This window comes from Peromyscus leucopus, chromosome 20, assembly GCF_004664715.2.
Source record: "Peromyscus leucopus breed LL Stock chromosome 20, UCI_PerLeu_2.1, whole genome shotgun sequence".
Taxonomy (NCBI): domain Eukaryota; kingdom Metazoa; phylum Chordata; class Mammalia; order Rodentia; family Cricetidae; genus Peromyscus; species Peromyscus leucopus.
This window is the reverse complement of record NC_051080.1, coordinates 61,366,744-61,389,569: the sequence shown is the minus strand read 5'-3', so window position 1 is coordinate 61,389,569 and position 22,826 is coordinate 61,366,744. Positions and strand designations below refer to the sequence as shown.

At 44.5% G+C, this 22,826-nt stretch overlaps 1 protein-coding gene across 1 annotated transcript in view; it reads right to left on the bottom strand.

Moving 5' to 3' along the window:
• Positions 1–22,826, bottom strand: part of Deptor (DEP domain containing MTOR interacting protein) — a 157,272-nt gene that overhangs the window by 79,694 nt on the left and 54,752 nt on the right. The gene's annotated exons all lie outside the window — the stretch shown is intronic.

Here is a 22,826-nt window from a genome sequence, read left to right as displayed (position 1 = left end):
GCCTAGTTGGGAACTTTTTGTATCATTTAAATATGATAATGCAGACAGATAGTGCCTGGTCAGACACAGTGGCTGATGCCTGTAATCTCAATATTCAAAAAGAGACTGAGACAGGAGGATCACTGTAAGTCTGAGGCTAGTTTGAGCTACAGATAAGTTCCAGGCTGGTGAGGGCTATAGTATAATATCCTATTTTGAGAATGACGCCACCCCACCCCCCAAAAAAATCACTGTGCCTACTACATCAGAAACTTGTACTACAAACCTGTAAAACAAAATTTAATCCTGTGGATGATGGTGACTGTGTTAAAAGTTTTATGGGGCTACTATGGGGTGGGGGTGGATTCAAACCCCATTTTGCATCAAAATTAGGATTCTTTATATAGTTTCACTAAAAAGGACGTTAATTCCATTTTAGTTAGTAATCCAAAGTATGGCTATTGCCCTAGAACATCTTCCCTTTCATGAAGCAAATTGATCTTTAGTAAAGCTGTTCATATGCTGGCCCATAACAATGGCATACAGCCACAGTCCATCGACTCAGTTATGCATGGCTGAGCCTCGACTGCCAACACGCAGCAGATTCTGTCCATGCTTCTGAGCTCATTTCCACCTCTCCTGATGTGTACCCGAGTCAGATTTCCCAGATTCATGTGAACCCAGAGGAAAGGCCATACAATGGAAGGAACTACCCCATTCCGGTGCCAAAATAGGAATAGAAATGAGCTGATACCGATCTCCTTGCGTGTTGAAAAAAATTCAAAAGGGTCAGGCAAACCTTGTGTCACGTGGGAATATATGAGAATTGTGTGCAGGGCCAAAAGTTGGGGCAAGCAAGTCATGGTGGTGCACATTGCCAGCACTCAGGAGGGTAGAGGCAGGAGAATCAGGAATTCCAGCCCATTTCCTGCTACATAAAGAGTCAGATGCCAAGCCAGGTATAGGGCCCATAATAATGGCAATGAAAGCACATCTTTAATCCTGGCAATTGGGAGGTAGAGGCAGGTGAACTCTTTGTGAGTTCAAGACCAGACTGGTATATACAGCATGACCTCCCAGTGCTGGGGCAGGAGGACCATGGGTGAGGCCAGCTGGGGTTACATAGCAAGTCTAGCCTGGGCCATAAAGTAAGACATGGTCTCAAAAGGGGGAAGTACTAAAAAAATTAAAATGAAGTCATGTTAACATGAGGATCGATCATCCTACATACATCACAACTGTGATTGAAAATTAAACATCTATTCACTAAGATATTAATATTACCTCTGAGGGTAGGCTAGTAATGATTTCTTTTTATCCTGACACAGTTCTCCATAACTCAAATTCCTCCCCAAATCACTTGCCCTACACTTTTAACCAAAGAAAGTCCTATCAATCAAGAAGTCAAATTACAGTTAGGCTTATGGTTAACCAGATGCTTGGCTACTGAAAATATGCTTCTATTACTATCCCGTATAAAACTAGTTTATTTAAATTATAGTTCATTTATTTTATATATAAACTAGTTTATAATAAACTAGGCATAAATTATATACATGTGTTTTTCACAGTTTTGAATGTACAATTCTGACTGACTTGTTTGATAGTAAGATAGTATTGCTTAGGGATAAATGCTTACATGAGAATTGGAAGTTTTAAGTACTCTGTTATTATCGATAACATGGATTTATGTGCGTACGTATGCATATATATTGATATATTGTTCATAATTAGGTTGTGAACTGGTAAACAGATGACTATTCATTAATATTTATGAGTATAAACACTGCATACTGGAAAAAGTGAGAGAATGGACAATGACAATAAATGTCCTCTGCCCCATCATCACCTCCATGTACGACATGAAACAAAACATATTCACTCTCCCCTATATACCGCAATCCCCTTGTTCTTAACAGCTTTTTTCCCTCCTTCCTCTTCTGGAGGAATCTAAACTATTCCTCAGAAGTAGGGCTCAAGCCAAGCATGGCAACTCACATTTGTAATCTCAGCATTCAAGACTGAAGCAGAATGACTTGCATGAGTTTGAGACCGGCTGAGGGTATCGAGGAGTTCCAGCTTGCGCAGCCTGGACTACGGTGGGAAAATCTCTCTCAAAACACCAGGAGAGTGGTTGGCCCCATGATCCCGGATGTTTACTGCACAAAGGAAACTGGCTTTGGGGGAAAGGAGGGCTGAGATCTAGGCCCAGTGGCTCATGCCCACTGCTTCATGGAGATGAGGGCCGCTCTAGCCAGAAGGAAACGACAGAGGAGTAGGGGAGGTCTCACATGAAGGATAGAACAGGCAATCTTGTTTTCCACCATCAGTGAAGTCCTTAAGTCTCTACTGAAGTATCTAAACTAAGCCGCAACCTACATAATCCTTTTACTCTTTCTCCCTAAACAAAATGAGAACAACAGAAATAAAAAACTTTCTAGGACTGAACTTAAAGTCATGGTTTTTTTTCTTCTATATTTATTGTATATGTACGTGGACCCCATAACACACACACACACACACACACACACACACACACACACACACAAATACACAAGTGTGCAGGATATCACTTTGTAACCCAAGCTGTCTTGGAATGACATGCATTCTGTGTGTGGTGGTTTGAATAGATAGGTAAGGCCCATATAGACTTGTTTGAATGCTTGGCCCAATAAGGAGTGGCACTATTTAAGGAGGTGTGGCCTTGCTGAAGTAGGTATACCCTTCTTGGAGGAAGTGTGTCACTTTGAGTGTCATATTTGCTCAAGCTAGGCCTAGTAAGAGTTTTCACTTCTGCTGCCTGAGGCTCAAGATGTAGAACTCTCAGCTACCTCTCCAGCACTATGTCTGCCTGCATGCCGCCATGCTTCCTGCCATAGTGATCATGGACTAAACCTCTAAAACTGTAAGCCAACCCCAATTAAATGTTTTCCCTTATGAAAATTGCATGGTCATGGTGTCTCTTCATAGCAATAGAAACCTTGACTAAGACACTGGGCTAGTCTTGAAGTTTGGCCATACTCCTATTTTAGATGCCCAAGTATTTAGATTATAGATGTCAATCACTAGAGCTCAACTTTTGCTTTGTTTTGTTTTTTGTTTTTCGAGACAGAATTTCTCTGTATAGTCCTGGCTGTCCTCAAACTCAGAGATCTACCTACCCCTGCCTCCCTGAGTGCTGAAATTAAAGGCTTGCATCACCACACCCAGCTTGAGCTCAACTTTTAATATTCCTTCTTTTCTGCTTATTTTTTGCAGTAACAAAACAAAAAGTATTGAACCTGGGATCTCACGCTTGCTAGGCAAATGCTCCATCTCTGAGCTACGGTCTCAACTGCACCTCCTTTTTTTCAGAAGCAGAGTTGGGGCTCACTGAGGGGTGACTGTAACATTTAAGCATGGTATATAATAGAAGGATGCTCATGAGAGGGACCGTACAAATGCAAGGCATGGGTGCAGCTTCTCAAGACAATGTAGTCCAGGCCGGGCGGTGGTGGCGCACGCCTTTAATCCCAGCACTCGGGAGGCAGAGGCAGGCGGATCTCTGTGAGTTCGAGGCCAGCCTGGACTACCAAGTGAGTATCAGGAAAGGCGCAAAGCTACACAGAGAAACCCTGTCTCAAAAAACCAAAAAAAAAAAAAAGACAATGTAGTCCAGCCCCTGCTTTAAGACAGGGTCTCATGTAATTCAGGATAACCTCAAGCTCTCCAGTGTAGTGGAGCTAGCATCAACCCCCTGGTCCTCCTGTGTCCATTTCTCAGCTGAGGAAGTACAGGTCTGTGGTATCATATGTTTTTTTTTTTTTTCCTTTCTTTCTCTGCTTTTAACACAGAGTCTGGCTAAGTAGCCCAGGGTAGCCTTGAGCTCAGGATAGCCTCAAACTCCTTACAGTGAGTGAGTCTCCTGCTCTAACCTCTTGACTGCTATGATTATAGGCATAAGCCATCACATCTGGTTCAATTTTTAATATAAATCTATCTATCTATCTATCTATCTATCTACCTACCTACCTACCTACCTACCTACCTACCTATCTATCATCTATTTCTATGGAACTGGCACTTTAACCTCGGGCTTTGTACATGGTAGGCAAACTCTTGGCAGTCACTGTCCACATTTTTTTTTTTTTTTTTTTTTTTTTGGAGACAAGGTCTCTCATTGATCTGAAACTAAGTTTGCTGGCCAGTGAGCTGCCAACATCCTCCTACTTCTACCTCCGTGCACTGAAATTACAAGCATGCCATCATACCTGGGTTTTTTAATCATGGGGGAGAGTCTGGGGGGTTGAACTGACTGAGTTCTCTCTAGACTACTAGCTTAGCTTTTTATTTTAGACAGGGTCTCACTGCATTAGTCAGGTTGGCCTTCAACATGCTGGAATCAAAGGCCTGCATCTCCTGCACAGGTATAATACATGGTTTGTACCCCTCCAACCAAACTAGAAACTCCTAAAGACAGAATACTATGGTGTCTTAAACGTTTTTATTTCTTAGAAAACTAAATTCAGAGGAGGTAGACATTAGATGTTTAATAAATATTTCCTACCCAACCAAGGGAAAGCTAAGCAAATACCACCGGCAACAGTCATGAAATGTTACTTCTCTGAAGGATAATAGCCCTTCCTCTTTGCTTGCTATTTTGAATTAGATGGAAGCAAACAGAACACTAACATTCTGAAACCTAAGCTGTAATTTTCACATTCCCCAGGGTTTTTAGTGTTCTCTGAAGAGTCATTTTCAGAACTTATATGCATCTGGAAAAGAAGCCAATACGGATTTAAAACCACAACTATTCTAAACAGGCTTCATTCAATTTAGGTCATCTAGGCAAACACTGCACAAGAGCGATGGAGACCAGGTGTGGCTGCCCTCAGCTCAAAACACAAGCCTCACAGATTGTCCCAATAACTGGTTCATTAGAAAAACAAAATTATTATTTATTACGCATGCTTTCATAAGTATCAGACAATAGAAGTATTAGTTGTGTTATAGAAATGATATGCCTTCTCACTGAGAAATCGCTTCACACTTAGAAATTAATGAAGGAAAGACGTGTGTGTGTGTGTGTGTGTGTGTGTGTGTGTGTGTGTGTGTGTGCGCGCGCGCGCGCCCAAAAGCGCATTGGTATTTTGCCTACATCTATGACTGTGTGAGGGTGCTGAATACTGGAGTTACAGATAGTTGTGAGCTGCCGTGTGGTTGCTGGGACTTGAACCCAGGTTCTCTGGAAGAGCGGCCAGTGCTCTTAACCACTGAGCTATCTCTCCAACCCCAAGGAAAGACTTTAATAGTACTTGTCCCAGTAAGGCTGACAACCAAGGTACAGCCCCCTCATGTAGAACATTTTACCGCTTTACCTAGACCTTAGGCTTAGGTTTTCCACATAAGCTCTCATCCTGAAATTTCTTATAGGTCCCAGCCACAGGTTACACTTTGAACAATTTAAAAAGAGATACTAGCCGGGCAGTGGTGGTGCACGCCTTTAATCCCAGCACTCGGGAGGCAAAGGCAGGCAGATCTCTGTGAGTTCGAGGTCAGCCTGGTCTCCAAAGCGAGTTCCAGGAAAGGCGCAAAGCTACACAGAGAAACCCTGTCTTGAAGAGAGAGAGAGAGAGAGAGAGAGAGAGAGAGAGAGAGAGAGAGAGAGAGAGAGAGAGAGAGAGAGAGAGAGAGAGAGAGAGAGATGCCAGATTGCAAGTCTGGTCACTTGGGCAGACGGGAGATTCATACAGTAGAGATATTGCCAGAATTATTTCTTAAGTACACCAGCATTGTTCTCCAACAGTTCTTTCACCGGGTCATCTTGCCCACCTGGCAGAATTAGGATTTTCCTAATAAGAGCACAGGAGGCTTAATGGCAAGACTGGGCCTTGATGGCTATAACCCTGAGCTGTACCCTTGAACAGCCCCTCAGAGGCATGTTCTTTGATATGGGGATGGACCTAATGACCAGTTGTAAGTCAGGGTTGTCTCCCTTTCTTATAGGAATAAAGCCTAATTGAAGGTCGATCTTGGTGAATAAATATCAGCAGAAACTTTCTCAGCAACCCTAAACTCCAATTATGGTGCAGAATTTTCTTTCTCCTAGTTTCTAACATATCCGGTTAGTACACTTCTTACCTTTCAATCACATTAGAGACCTCGCTCTTTTATTAAATTCTACTTTATAGAACTTAATATTTTCTCAGCAACCTTATCAGTAAATCCTTTATAGGATCAGTTTGACAACTTCAAGTTTCTCCCACATCAGTTGGGCATGAAATCCCAGCACTCAGGAGGCCATCTGCACTAAGCCCTGAGTTCAGAGCTTTGCACCCCACCAGCCAGATGTGCTGGTGCACACCTGAGAATCTTAGCACTCAGGAAGCTGAGGCAGGAAGGCTCAAGGCCAGCCTTGGCTACGTAGTGAGTACTAGGCATCTAGGGCCACACAGCAAGGCTTATCTCAACAGACAACTGAAAAGAGTGACAAAAGCTAGCACCGTGATTGAAAGAAAGAAAGAGAAAACTGTATCTGATGACAAGCAGGAGCCACCCTTTCAGGGGAACCATCAATGTGGCTACAGGATGTATGGCTGAGTGTTCGTGGAAGCAGAGGAGAAATGGTCCCTGCTCTTTTTACAGTAGGTCGACCTGGGGATGACGCTCATGATGACACCCTTGTCTTATCATGTGTGAGGTCCTCAGTTTATTCTATGGAACCATAAAACAAAACCAAGTAGCATAATGTACAATTCTATATATTTTTTTAAAGATTTATTTATTTATTTTGTATACAGCATGTATGACCAGAAGAGGACACCAGATCTCATTACAGATGGTTGTGACCCACCATGTGGTTGCTGGGAATTGAACTCAGGACCTCTGGAAGAGCAGTCAGTGCTCTTAACCTCTGAGCCATCTCTCCAGCCCAACAATTCTATATTTTAAGCACTCCTGTAAGATAGATTTTTGTTAGTTTTGAGGTCGGGTTTCATTCTGTGGCTCAGGCTGCACTAGAACTCACAACGTCGCCAAGGCTAGCTTTAAACTCAAGGAAGCCCACCTGTTCGAGACTGACTCCTGAGTGAAGTCCTTAGAACGTACAGGTTTGAAAATCAAGAGTTCAAGGCCAGCGTTGGCTACATAAGAAATTTGAGGCCAGCCAGGGCTACATGAGACCATGTCTCAAATTTTGAAAAAAGAACAAAATGAGTTTCCCTGGGAGCTAGTGAGACAGCCCAGAGGATCAAGGAACAAGCACAAATGGGCCGGGCGGGCCAGGGAGGGATTGGATGTGGGAGAACGGGAGATAAGCATAGGTGATATGCGCAATTAGAGAGGCTAAGCATCTGGAGGTGAGGGAGAGTCATAGAAAAATCCTGAACCCAGTCATGAGGGATGGCAGCACAGAGATGCTTTTGTGCACTGGCGATCAGTCATGTGGTCATTTCCCACTATAGTGGTCTCGATCCCATTTAGCAAACACACAGGCCCTTCCCCATACTCTGGCAGGTGCTGCTCACTGGGAGCATGGAGGTCCCTAGTTGGGACCAGAGGGAAGGAAAGTAAACAAGTTTCTGAATAGCTAGAACCTATTCTCACATAGAACTGAGCTGGTCCACTGGCTGGAAGCCATCAAGAGGTTATCTGCACCAAAAGGCCAATTGCTATGGGCGGGGTTTGGAGAGGGTTGCGGGGTGGGACACCGGCAAGCTGGGGCATGCACTGACCAAGAGTGTGGAAACTCTGCCACTGTCGAGGAATGAGCTGTAAAAGCGGAATGTGACTCCTCGTGGTTGTTTCTGTTAAATCTGTCCCGGTGCAGGAAGGAAATTGGATGAATAAAGGCGACACCCCCTTGGGGTCACACTGAGGGGATGTGATCTGGTTAGCTACATTTCTTTCTGGACTATTCTTAGCACTCCTAGCTCTAGAGCGGTAGAGGCTGGAGGAAGTAGTCCTGGATTTAAATCTGAAGGCCATCTGTGTCTGGCGGGGCTCTAGGATCTCAGCTCCTTCTGTGTTTGTAGTGTGTCATACAGCTCAGGTTGGCCTCGAGGATGGCCTTGAACTTCTGTTTCACCTGCATCTGCCTCCTGAGTGCTGGAATTGTGGGTGTATGACACTTTGCTGAATGTGTGTGTGGCAAGGACTTGGCGCGCACATGAGGCAAATTCTCTACTAACTGAGCTACATCTCTCTAGTCTTTCCTTTTTTTTTTTTTTTTTTTTTGGCTTTTGGCTTTTAGAGACAGTCTCAGGTAGCCCAGGCTAGTCTGGAACTCACTATGTTAAAATGGCCCTAAACTCCTGATCCCCCTGTCTCCTACTTTCCAGCGCGGAAATTATAGGCATGCTCCATTCCCTCTGACTTTGAGTTTCAATGGTAGTGAAGACAGCTCAACAGAGTTCTTGTGAATTAGAACTCATCTGTTTAAAGCACTTACCATAATGTGTGGTACACAGCAGCACCCCTGCCTCCTGCCCAACAGTTGACGTGCAGAGGTTGGACAACAGTCCAAACTGTGCAGGATAACTAAAGAGCCAAGACTCTGCTGTGGGTGGGCTGGAGGAAGAAGATGGTTGAAACCGAGAAACCAGAGTACTTAGATTACTTAACGAAAGGATATAGTCTAGAAGGGTTAGGTTGAGGGAGGGGGGCGGGCACACCTTTAATCCCAGCACTCAGGAGGCAGAGGTAAGCAGATCTCTGTGAGTTCGAGGCCGGCCTGGTCTACAGAGAAACCCTGTCTTGAAAAACAAAACAAAACGATACAGCCTAGATCCTTTCATTTTTGTCCATTAAGCCCTGCATTTCCAGGGAACGGGCTCCAGCAGCCCAGGCTCCTTCCTGTCAGTCCTCACAGAGTGAACTTCTCTCGGGTGGAGCAGGCTGTTGACTCCATGCGCCCTTCTCTTTGCCTCCCTTCTTTGTTCTGATCGTTTTTTTTTTTTTTTCTTCACCCATCTCAGGAAGCTGACTCTGAGTGCTCAACAGGCTCAGTCTGCACATTTCTCCTCTTGGCAAGGATCTTAGCCTTAATTTGGTTGTTTGCAATGATCCCCATGGCAGGCTGAGCGGCGCTGCCGGTTCCCCCTGTTCTGCCATAGTAACACTTAAGGGGCGTTACTTTTTTGAGCAGTGTGCATTCCCGTGGGGTCTAAGGTATCATCCTTCTCGGAGAGGCGCAAGTATACGGCCAGAGGACCGTATACTTCTTTCCCTTTGTGTTTGTCATTTGGGTTGAATTACCAGAAAATGGCTGCCACGGCCTAAAGGCTAAATTACTTTTTTTTTAAAAAAAAGTTTCATATTCTAGAAAATGACAAAGCTAATTTGCTTAGAATGTTAAGCCAGAGTGGACTGTAGAGATGTTTTAAAAATGTTTCAACAGTAGCTCCACAGGGTAATAATATGCTCAGTTCCCCACTAATATATATATAAGCACTTGATGGATATTACAGTCCAGTTCATCGTCAAAGTTTAGCTGCAAATTAGCTTCAGTAAATGTTAAAATAATAGTTGGATTTTGCTTTCTTTATAGTAGGAAAAAAATTTTCTTTTTTTTTTTTGGGGGGGTGCTCTAAAATGACTAAGTGCTGCCAATGTGCTTCTTTTTCCAATTGGCAGAATAATGCCTTTGTTGTTGCTCCCAAGCCCCGCGTGAAGGGACTGTAATTAAGCATGGATGTTTTCATTTAGCACACAAAGCCTGACAAACAATGCAACAACACGGTCTTGCCATCATTCCTATGTTTCCCACAAAGCCACCAGCCAAGGGAGTCAGTACCACATAAAGTGTCAATGATGGCAGAGTCCCGGCTGCTGTGAGACATCCAGCTGTGTGGTCCACTGTACTACTCCTCAAACATCCTCTTCTGCCTAGTTTCAGTATGTCCCTAACCCCTCCTGCTCCATGACAGTTCTTTCCCTCTGACACTGAATGCTGATTTACCCAACAATAGTGGGTTTTCACTAGAAAGGACTTTGTAAACATTTTCCAGATGGACTCCGTGGTGACACTCAGTGAGAGCTAGATTTAAAAAAAGGGGGGGGGTGTTCAAAGCACCCTGGAAATGGTCTTCAGTTTCCATAGGGTAACTGCAAGCAAATCTAATTTTTAAAAATTATCATTGACATTACTTATTACTATTATTGTTGTTGTTGTCATTGTTATTTTAGCATAAAGCAAAGCTGGGCTTTATTAATAAACAAGAGTATATACCCCAGGGGTGAGTACCAGGCTCCTTCATGTTCTTTTTTTTGTTTGTTTGTTTTTTGTTTTTGTTTTTCGAGACAGGGTTTCTCGGCTTTGACCCTTTCCTGGAACTCGCATTGGAGACCAGGCTGGCCTCAAACTCACAGAGATCCGCCTGCCTCTGCCTCCCGAGTGCTGGGGTTAAAGGCGTGCGCCACCACCGCCCGGCTTCTTTTTTTTTTTTTTTTTTTTCTAATTCCAATTATGAAAAAGGAATGAACCTATGCTATAAGCAACTTTTGACCAGGACAACTTTTTGTTGTTAGTTTTATTTAATATTAGAGGTATGGGAGGTACACATGTAAAGGCATTCACATGGAAGTCAAAAGACAGCTTTGGGGAATTGGTTCCCTCCTTCCACCTTTATGTGAGCTCCAGGAATTGAACTCGGGTCCTTGGGCCTGCACAGCAAGCACTTTCACTTGCTGAGGCATATAGCTGGCCCCCAGGATCAGTCTTGAACAACAGAAAGACTTCAAGTATTTTAGTTTGCTCATTTCTGTCTTCGTTTATTATTATTATTATTATTTCTTTTTGTTTTGTTTTCTTTGAGACAGGGTTTCTGTGTGTGGCCTTAGCTGTCCTGGAACTCACTCTGTAGACCAGGTTGGCCTCGAACTCAGAGATCTATCTGCCCCTTCCTCCTGAGTGCTGGGACTAAAGGCGTACGCCACTGCGTCCGGCTAGTCTGCTCAATTCTAATTTGCTTTCCTCACCTGGGAGTTGATGGTGACCATGCCTCCTTCCTAGAGAAGTTAGAAGACTCAAATGAAGCATGTGAGAAATCATTAGGATTGCACCAAGAGTATATAACAAGGCGGGGGGTGGGGGGGGCGTGGTTAGTCATCACAGCTTTTGAACATTCATAATCAGAAACTACAACTAACAAGTATGAACAGAATGGCCCCAGAAGAGCACAACTCTTGTTTCATTCCAATATGAACAAAATGAACAGCTTAGGGAGAGAGAAAGGGAACTGCCTGTTGCTTCCTAAATAAAAACGACCACACATTCATTTATCTAGTTCCCTTTTCAACAGACATTTAGGGGAGGGTATTGGCATTGGATAGTGAGGTTCCAGGATCAAGTCATGCTGGAGAGACAGAAACCCGAGACCCATTACAGCTACCTTGGAGAGTCAGCTGCACCGAAGGTGATACAGGAGAGATGAAGGGAACCACGAACTAGTCAGTGGACCACATGTCGGTTTCAACCATCTTAATATTCAAGATATACAATCAGTGAAAATACAAACAACAAAAATGACAAGCAGACCACCAACACGTGGCTTCCCCATTTACAGGAAATAGACAGTTCAGCCCTCCTGAACTGGAAGGAGTTAAGATCGCCATTCTGATCTAAGGACTGACCAATCAGGGTCTGGTCAGGAAGTAATAGGGATCATACAAATGTGCTAACAAAAGTCAGCTGGTAGCCCAGCATGGTGGCATAAGCCTGAACCCAGCATCCAGGAAGTGGAAACTGGAAGAGTCAGGGGTTCAAGCCATATTCAAGGAGACTACACATTGAGTTTGGAGCTACCAGGGTATGGTGGTTTGAATGAAAATGGCCCCCATAGACTCATAGGGAGTGGCATTATTATTGGAGGCTTGGCCTTACCAGAGGAAGTGTGTCACTGGGGGTGAGCTTTGAGGTTTCAGAAGCTCAAGCCAGACCCAGGGTTGCTCTCTCTTCCTGCTGCCTGCTGATCCAGGTGCAGAACTCTCAGTTCCTTCTCCAGTACCATGTCTGCCTGTACGTCACCATATTTCCCACCATGATGATAATAGACTAAACCCGGGAAACTGTAAGGCAGCCCCAGCTAAATGTTTTCCTTATTAAGAGTTGCTCTGATCATGGCGTCTCTTCACAGCAATACAAACCCTAACTAAAACACAGGGCCACGTGACTCTCTCAAAATAAATAAATGGCAAACATAGCAATATAACAGAAAGGCAGTGTGTAATCAAGGAGCTACTACAACCAAGAGGAGGGCTAAGGAGAACTAGGAGGGGTGATGAGGCTCAGGTCTGGCCAATTGGGTTGATCATGATCATTATTATCACTAGCCCTGTGGTTATGGGAGAGGGTTTATATAGGGCCCAGAGGACAGATGTCAGGAGAGGGCTCTTTGCCACCACTGTGGCCATTCGACAGTGGGCTGGGAGCAGAGGAATTCATCACAGTGCCTCCCATTGATGGAGCCAGACAAAAAGGCAGGAGCCCACGAAGCCTGTTGAGGTCATTCATACAGGTCAGCCTTTGGGACCTTGGAAACAGGGAGAGAAATGATCTGAAAGATGGACAGAAATATTCCACACAGGCCAAGATTTTTAGCCTGGGGAATTACTAGGCCACATTTCATATACATGAGAAAATACCCTGTGTGTTAAAATACAAAAGTCCTACTGTAGATGAGACTCCATGAGGCTGGTCCTCAGGATGCAGCTGAAGGGTAGGCACTTTCTTCCCATAACATACAAAAAACAGTCTCAGAAAGGAGATCTGCCAGCAAGTGACAGGAAAGGAACTCTGGCCCACCCTCCTTTGATTTCAGAAATCCTGAATTTATCTCCCACTCTACCAAACTGAAAGTAACCACAGAGAAGTAACTCCAGGGCATGGAGGAGCATTTAGCAGAAGTTAGCAGCGCCATAGGTCTCCACTTAACTGGACCTGGTCTCCTGGTCAAATGGCCACTTGTTTGCCTTTAAATGAAGTCATTTCTAAACAACCAACCAGAGCTAGAAAGCTGTGGATGACAACCTCGGCCTGATGACTTCTGACAAGCACAGATGGCTGTGGACTGATCTGCATATTAACGAAGCTCTAATTTAACTGAAAACACACCCAGCAGAAGGTGGCATCCCTCCTAAAGGAGGGAAATGGGGTTTCTACAGCCACTTGGCATAAACCAAGTGACACTTTTCCCAGGCTCATTTAAAAGTCTATTAAAGGGCCTAGGGAGATGGTTCAGTGGGTCGAGTGTTTGCTATGCAAGTGTGAGGACTTGACTTTGGGTCCCCGGAACCACATAAAGCCAGACACAGCAGCAGGCACACGTAATACCATAGCTTCTAAGGCAAGATGGGAGGCAGACACAGGAGAGCCCTTGGAAGCCCAGGGATCAGCTGGTATGACGTATGCGACTGCAAACAAGTGACTCCACCTCACACAAGGTGGAGAGCCAGGACCAACATCTGAGACTGCTCTCTTACCTCTACAGGAGCAACAGGGCACATATGCACCTGTGTGCTCACACAAATGCATGAGTATGCATACACACACACACACACACACACACACACACACACACACACACACACTCTCTCTCTTTTTTTTTGAGTAGTCTACTAAGAGATAAGGATGTGGCTCAATTGGTAGAGAGCTTACCTAGCATGCACAAAGCTCTTGGTTTGGTGCATGGCACCATATGAAACCAGGTATAGTGAAACACACCTGTAATCCTAGTATTCAGGAAGCAGGGGCAGGAGAAGTAGAGCTTGAAAAGTCATTCTCAACTACATAGAAAGTTCAAAGCTAGCCTAGATTACACGGATCCTGTCTCAAAACTAAAACTAAAAAGCAAAGGTGGGAACTCTTGACTCCGCACTGCTACGGACGAGAAGAAGACAGACTGAGAACTTCACCCCAGTTTTGGCCAAAACAGTAATTAAATTCATTTTTCTATTTTAAATACATAATGATTTCTTAATGAGGCAAGGCAGTTGAACCCAGATCCAGGCTTTATGGCAAAGACCACTTAAATTTTTGTTCTTTTTTTTTTTTTTTTTTTTTTTTGGTTTTGTTTTGTTGGTTGGTTGGTTGGTTGGTTTATTGAGACAGGGTTTCTCTGTGTAGCTCTGGCTGTCCTGGCACTCGCTCTGTAGACCAGGCTGGCCTCGAACTCAAGAGATTCGCTTGCCTCTGCCTCTCAAGTGCTGGAATTAAAGGCGTGTGCCACCACTGCCTACTTAGTCTACTGTTTATTAAGTACCCTATGAAAAGCAAGGATAGCCATTTTAAAACACTTCCGTTTTAAACGTTTTCCGTTGGAATGGTGGTGAATGCCTGTATTGCCAGCATTGGTAAAAAGAGAGGAGCAGGTCAGCCTTGGTTATGTAATGGCTTCCAGAACAGCCTAGGCTACGAAAGACCCTATCTCATTTATTTATTTGTTTGTTTGTCTGTCTGTCTGTATCTATCTATCTACCTATCTACCTACCTATCTATCTATCTTCTATCTGCCTGTCTATTTTTATTTATTAATCTATTTATTTATTTGTCTGTCTGTATCTATCTGTCTATCTATCTATCTATCTATCTATCTATCTATCTATCTATCTATCTATCCATCTATGTGCGTTTGAGACCAGCTGGGCTACATAGCAAGTACCAAGCCAGCCTGGGCTAAAACCAATCTCCAAACAAACAAACGTTTGAAAGGTAATTATTGCTCCCTAACGATCAGCCACAATACTCAATTAATTTGTGCACTGTAGCCATCAGGAGACAACTCTCCACAGACCTCTCACATTTCCTCAAGGCCTGCAAACTGAAGCAGCTTTTGTGCAGACTGGCTTCTCAAGGGTGTCCACAGAGCAAACGGGCCTGGAAGACACTGTCCCTTTTCTTAACAGAAAGGCAGATCTGTTTTCTGTCAGCCTGAAAACAGAGTGTCTCAGTCTGAGACAGACAGCAGGGTGGCCTGAAGACCATCGTGAAAGCTTCAGGGCTTCCAGGCTTAGGGTTCTTCTGTACACAACCCACTGTGTGCATATGCAATGGTCACCAGCCATTGTGCTGTCCGCGGGAACCAAACTGGCCACATGACGGGACTTTGCCCATTGTCACTGTTAAGAGTCATAAACTAGCAGCTGTCATGTCCTTGTTGGCATTCTGGCCTGCCCCTTGGGTGGGCATCTGGACATAAAACCTCCTTTAAGAGGAAACCCCACCCTTCTTCTTCTTTTTTCTTCTTCTTCTCCTTCTCCTTCTTCTTTTCTCCTCCTCCTCCTCCTTCTTCCCCTTTCCCTCTCTCCTTACCATGAGGCTGCACGTACCTCCAATCTCCTTCCTCTCCTCCCCCCACCCCGCCCCATATCTCTATTCCTAGTCTATTATAATAAACTTTCCATGTGGATGCGCATCTGCCATGTGAGTAATTTTCCACCAGGCCATGCTGCCATCTACTGCACCCCCGCATGGTGTATCTCGCTCGCTGCAGGGTACCTTGGTCCGAAGCTGGGAAGGCCTCTCTGCACTTTATCTTAACAGTCCTGACCTAGGGGTTCTTTTTTTTTTTTTTTTTTTTTTTTTTTTTTTTTTTTTTTGAGACAGGGTTTCTATGTAGTTTTGGTGCCTATCCTGGATCTCACTCTGTAGACCAGGCTGGCCTTGAACTCACAGAGATCCGCCTGGCTCTGCCTCCCGAGTGCTGGGATTAAAGGTGTGCGCCATCACCCAGCTTTGACCTAGGGTTTCTTATCTTCTACAAGTTCCCATGAATGGTTACAGGTAAACTTGCTGGCAGGGAAGTATGGTAAAATTGCAGTCAGAAGTTAACAGTTCTTTTTTTGTTTTAAATGGGCATTCGTGTTTTGCTTGCAGGTACGTATGTGTGGGGGTGTCAGGTCCCCTGGAACTGGAGTTACAGACAGTTGTGAGCCACCACGTGGGTGCTGGGAATTGAACCCAGGTCCTCTGTGTTGTGGGCCACAGAAGTATGAAGTAGAAATTCCGCTGACTGTACAAAAGCTAATACTTGGAAGAAGCCAAGGGTCTTCCAGAGGATAAAGCCAAGGCTCAAGGAGTCTTGGTTTGGATTTGAATATCAAGCCATTTTCCTGCAATAATTTTTTTGTGTGCTATTGTAGCTTTTCCATTCCTAGTACAGTGTGGATTAATCATTCTTTGGACATAGTTCTTCCCTGTACAATTAAGGTATTTGGATAACAGTCACACAGGCAAGGCTTCCTTCTTCAAGGTTTTTTATTTTTCTTTCTTTTTAGCATTAGAATCAGATCTCTCCTTTAGCTAGCATCCAAGGCAAGGGCCAGCTCCAGACAAAAGCATTTTATCTGAGATACCTCTCAAACATCCAAGGATAAACAGCAGACAGAATAAGCATTCCAGACCACCTGCCAGTCTCCCGAATTAAGGTAAATATCCATACTGAGACACTGACTAGGCCAGGAGGACATAGTTAGGTACACAGCTTTGTTTCTTGTGCAAAGTAAGCTCAGACCCTCCTTTCTTACACAGCCTTAGTGGTATCTCTAGACTTCCCTTTTGACATTGAACTTAGACCAAAGGGCTTTTTGCATACCAGGTGCAACAAGCTGTGCCACAGCTGCCTAGATACCCCAGCCCTGCCAGAAAGTGGCAGAGAGAGCCCTAAAGAAATATAGGCAGTTGTATTTTACTCATGATTTATACTAACATTGTAGACTCCTAACATTTTACCAAACCACTTCTAGGAACGTAGTTTGAGCACATAAATTCCCTTTTTCTGATCTATTAACAGAGTTTAACTCTTAGATGACCCCACCTCCTTTAGCCACTCCCCTTTTGGGTGGTAAAAGAAAGCCTGGTGGTCACTGCCTGAGGTAAACTCTTATCTGCCTTTGCGACCCTGTAAGAATTCAAGCCTGGTGACCTTGCTTGGGCCAGAGAATTGTTGCTCTGTGTGGGTCTATAACTGAAAGCCTTAGAGACTTTTTTAGAGACAGGGTTTCTCTGTGGTGTTTTGGTGCCTGTCCTGGAACTCACTTTGTAGACCAGGTTGGCCTCAAACTCACAGAGATCCGCCTGCCTCTGCCTCCCGAGTGCTGGGGTTAAAGGTGTGGGCCACCACCGCCCAGCAACAGTTCTTAACATGAGTGACTGAGTATCAAAGTCACCCTGATTACATAAACAGCGGTAAAAGATAACTTTTAATCCCGTAGTATCAAAATCACTGGACACCTCAAATACACAAAGGCAAGAAATATTTATTATTATTATAAGATTCTATGTAGCAGCTGGGTATGGTGGGGCACACCTTTAATACCAGCACTGGGGAGGCAGAAGAAGGTTGATCTCTGAATTTGAAGCCAGCCTAGTCTAAATATTGAGTCCCAGGACAGCCATGGCTACAGAGTGAGACCCTGACTCAGGAAAATAAAATTTAAAAAAAAAAAAAAAAAAAAAAAAGGTTCTACGCTACACACTGCCGTAGCATACCTACAAAGGGGGAATGTGAGTTTAAGGCCAACCTGAGCTATATGACAAAACCCTGTCTCAAGCCAAGAAAAAAAAAAGATTCTGTGAAACCACTAATCAGGCTGCCTATTAAACTGAAGATGTCCACAGCATAATGGAAAAGGTTTTGTTACAGTTTGCCAAATAGCTGAAAATATTTTAAGCTAAAATTTGAATTAAGTTGCAGAACTGAAGATATGAGTTTGGGTTCGTGTGGCCGGAAGTTTGAGACCATGCTGGTCTACATAGGAAAGTCGAGGTCAGCCTACATAGACCTATCTCAAAACAAACAACCTGAGTAACCAATGAACTGACCGACTGACCAACCCCGGTCTGAAAAAACGTTTGCAAGCTGGAAACAGAAGAAGATGGGCTTAAATATGTGCTGGGGAGTTAGTTGACTCATCCAGGGAAATGTTTGTCAGGGAAGCATGAGGAACGGAGTTCAGATCCCCGCCTTAAAGGCCCCAGTGCTGGGAAGGTGAAGACAGGAGGGTCCCTGGGCCATGTGGGTAGCCAGTCCAGCCCATCGATGAGCTCCGGATTCAGTGAGAGACTGTCCCCAAGAACAGACAGTGAGAAAAATGCCTGAAGCTGACTTCTAGCCTCCATATGCAATTGCATACACCCAGATGCATCCTCCCAGTCTAAATAAAAAAAGCCTTAAAGGCATTCCCCCTGCCAAGTTATTTATTTGTTTGTTTGTTTTTAGGGGTGCATGTACACCCGTGTGTGTGTGTGTGTGTGTGTGTGTGTGTGTGTGTGTGTGTGTGTGTGGAGTGGTGCATGCCATGTTCATGGGGGTGCCAGAACATACCAAGATGGCATCTTGTGCCCAGGAACTGAAATTACAGGCAGCTGTGAGCCACCAGATGTAGGTGCTAAGAACCAAATGTGGGTCCTCTGGAAGAGCAGCAAGTGCTTCTAACTGCGAAGCTATTTCTCCAGCCGCAGAAGTGTTTAAGAAACATCTCTAGCTCTCTATCTGAGGGTCTATATTAACTATCTCAATTTCTCTAGATCTCATGTCCCCAGTTTTACAATAGAATTAATTATACCTGCTGGAGATATCACTCAAAATTGTAAGGGAAGTCAAGCACAAAAATGTATAAGATGCTTTGTGCTGGGCAGTGGTGGCTCACACCTGCCTTTAATCCCAGTACTCAGAGGCAAAGGCAAGTGGATCTCTGAGTTCGAGGCCAGCCTGGTCTACAGAGTGAGTTCCAGGACTGCACAGAGAAACCCTGTCTTGAAAAAACAAAAACAGCAAAAAAGAAAAAAAAAAAAAAGATGCTTTGTGAGCTCTAGAGGCCAGACAAGGTAAACAGGCTGGCTATTGTCGCTTGCCATTAAGGAGCTCTCTCATGCCAGGCGTTCAGAGGCTCCCAGAAACAGCTCAGAAAATTCTTTGTACATTCAACAATATTCACTGTGCCAGGCACTGAGAAAGAACAAAAGAACCATCCTGGGACACATGGCAGAAAAGATAAAATACACAGAAGGGCCCTGGCTCACTGGAGATGGTTTTGCCCTCTGATTCCTCTTTGGTCATGTAGAAGAGAAAAAATGGAGCCAAGCAGTGGGAAGCCACAGATCTGAGGGTGCTCATCCGTTACCATTCTTCAATCAGGTCCAAAGCCCTAAGCAAGATAAATAGGCTGGTGGCTGGAGAGAGAATTCTTACTGGCGAGAAAGCCAAGGTCCTTTGGATAAAAGAACAATGAAAGAGCCCACCTAAGACAAATAGGATATTCACCAGACATAGAGGGGATGTAATTCTACATTAAATCAGGTGAAACTAGAACTGAGAAGTCATTCCTAGATTTGAAGATCATCAAGGTTAATTCAAAGTGTTCTCTTCAACAACTAGGTTAGGTAAGATTATAACATTACATTGCTTCTCCTTTTCCTTTCCTCTCCCCAAATCCTCCGCATATACTACTTCCCACTTTCACTCAAATTCATGACCTCAAATGGATGGAACTAGAGAAAAAATCATCCTCAGTGAGGTAACCCAGACCCAAAAAGACTAACATGGTGTGTACTCACTCATAAGTGGATATTAGATGTAAAGGATAACCAGGCTACAATCCACAGCCCCAGAGAGACTAGATAACAAAGAGGGCCCAAAGAGGGATGCAAGGATTTCCCTGGGAAGAGGAAATAGAAGAGATCTCCTGGGTAAACTGGGGATGAGCACGGAGTTGTCGGGGTGTGTGTGTGTGTGTGTGTGTGTGTGTGTGTGTGAGAGAGAGAGAGAGAGAGAGAGAGAGAGAGAGAGAGAGAGAGAGAGAGAGAGAGAACATGAGGGATTGGGTTGGGTGGGTTAGGGGCAGGACAGAACGGGAGAGTAATGAAAGAGGTGTCTTGATGGGGGGGGCGGATTTGGGACTAGGGAGAAACCTGATGCCAGTGAAACTCCCAGGAACCCATAAGGATGACCCCAGCTAAGACTCCTAGCAATAGTGGAGAGGGTGCCTGAACTGGCCTTCTGTAATCAGACTGGTGACTACCCTAATTGTCATCACAGAGCCTTCATCCAGTAACTGATGGAAGCAGATGCAGAGATCCACAGCCAAACACTGGGCCAAACTTTGGGAATCTTGCTGAAGAGAGGGAGAAGGGTGGCCAAGGTCATACCCGGGGAACCCACAGAGACAGTTGACCTGAGATCAAGAGCGCTCACAGACTCTAGACCAACAGCTGGGGAGCCTACCTAGGACTGACCTAGGCCCTCTGCATGTGTGTGACTGTTGTGTAGCTTGGTCTGTTTGTGGGGCCCCTAGCAGAGGGATCAGGACCTGTCCCTGGCCCATGAGCTGGCTTTTGGGAACCTATTCTCCGTGCTGGGTCGCCTTGCCCAGTCTTGACGCAGGGGGGAGGAGCTTGGTCCTGCCTCACACTGATGTGCCATGCTTTGTTGACTCCCATGGGAGGCCTGCCCCTTTCTGAACAGAGATGGAGGAGTGGATGGGGAGGAGGGTAGAAGAACAGAGGGGAGGGAGTGGGAGGAATGGAGGGACGGGAAATTGTGATCAGAATATAAAATAAATGAAAAATTTTAATGAATAAAAAAAATTCATGGCCTCTTCTTTAATTGTTAATGCATGCATATATGTATATGTATACGCATATATATTTCTAAATATAACCTACTCAGTTCATATAATATGACCTGTATATATGTTCTCAGGGCTGACCACGTAGAACTGGACAACCAGTTGGTGTGCTTTCCCTGGGGAAGACCACTTCTCCCACTTTCAGGTTTCCTGGGTTAATTATAATTCTTTGTGTAGGGTCGAGGCCTCATGAGCTCTTTCCCACCCGCTTGGGCATGTTCACTGACTAGGATCATCCTTGTTCAGTTCACATCGGGGCTCTCACGTTGGCGAGACTTTATGCACGTAGCTTCTGACCTTCCTAAGAGACACCATCTCACAGAAGCTCCCTGATCCCCTGGCTCTTAACAATCTTTTCGACCCCTCCTCTTCCGCAATGTTCCCCGAGCCTTAGATGCAGAGTGTTTTGTAGATGTATCCCACGGGGACGGAACTCCACAGCTCTGCATTTTGATTGGTTTTGCCTGTCTAGTGGTCTCCATCTGTTGCAAAGAGAAATTTCCTTGATGAGGAGTAAGGAGAACACTTAACTGTAAGTATAAGGACAAATGTTTATAGGTTGTTGATAGGGATTGTGCTGGTTTAATAAATCAGTGGTCGTAGGTTTTCCTCCAATCACCATGACTTCACTAAGCACTGAGTACTTAGCTAGGCTTCTAGCACCAGGCATGACTCCTTTCTCATTGAGTATAATCAGAGAGCTGTTGGTTACTGCTGCACTCTTAGGTTATGGTGCCATGCTGGTGGTTGATGTGGTTCATCAGCATCATCGTTGGATAGGACTGTTGGTTACCACCCTCCTTTGGAAGCTTGCATGGTTCCTTCTGGTACCAGGAAAGCTAATCCTCAGGAAGGAGGCATGAAGGTCAGAGCCACATCAAGGGTCTTATTTAGAGAACACCAGGGATACTGGCCCCGAAGCAGGATCTTCTTATATTTATGTCTGTCTGTGGGTCCCAGCACACTTTCAATAAAATTTTACAGAAAATTCTCTACCTTGACAAGTTATAAATCCTCTGCCACATTTTACAGCAAGCTGTATTCTGGAGTAAATATTTATTCGCTCATGTGATTTCAATAAAGGGAAATGAAAAGGATTTAGGACTTACTGTCAGCCAAGTGGCAACACTGCTAGGATTTAGGCTTCTGGGTTCAAATTGCTGCTGTGATTTATTAGTTGAACCTTGGACAAGAGACATACCATGCCTGTCCCTTTCCCCCACCATAAAACAGGGACAATATCTAAATCGGCCATGCTATACTAATTCAATAACCTCTACTACTCAGGTTCTCCTATGAGTATTTTGCAATCAGTAAATGCCTGCTGTTATTATCTTAAAAGGAGAATAACAAAAGGAACACTTATCTCGAAAGACATTCATGCTGAAATTCATAGAAAGATCCCCTATAAAACAAGGAGAATGCATACAAAGGAAGAGTCCACTTCAATGGTCCCAAGTTTGTTCCAAACATGATCCAGCAACCAGAAGCAGAGGCCAAGGTCTGTGAGGCTGCAGCTGGGCCACTTAGGGTCAAATACATATTAAATATCTTTGTCCTCGTCCTGATTTCACAAGCAATCTGGAGAAATAACTTCACTTGTAACTTGAGACACTGAGTATTAGTGACGAGAAAGTAAATGGCAGGCACAGAGAGCCCTGGAATATTGGTCAACTCACAAAAACAAAACAAACAAAAAAAAAAAAAACAAAAAAAAAAACAACCAAAGCTACAGTCCCTTTCTACCTCCTCCTGGGTCTTCCACATGTTAGGCAACCGTGTTCATCTGAGACACATCCCTGGCCTCTATTTATAATTTTCAGCAAATGTTCACCATATAATTGGCTAGGCACAGGTGGGCCAGGCTGGAAGAAATGCAAATATAGCTGGCAGAGAGGTCACTGCTGGAGTCCACGAAGCATGTGCAAGCCCTGTGTTCACAACTAACATTGAACCTTAGCTCTTAATCCTCTTGATCTTTTGTCTGGCTTCTTAAACCCTCACTGTAGCCCCTACACCCACCCCCTGCCACCCACTGTAGAGCAGGTGACACCTGTGCATCTTTTATGGGACAAATATGTGTTTTCAGAATGTTCAAAGCCTTGCAAGACAGCCAGGATTACGGAATGGCATTGTCTGCTAGATCCTTTCTAAAAATGTTGCCCTGGATAAAAATAAGGATGGTTAGAAGAGCGAGAGGCCAGAGAACAGGAGACTGGCGCTGAGACACACCTCCTGGGAGGCTC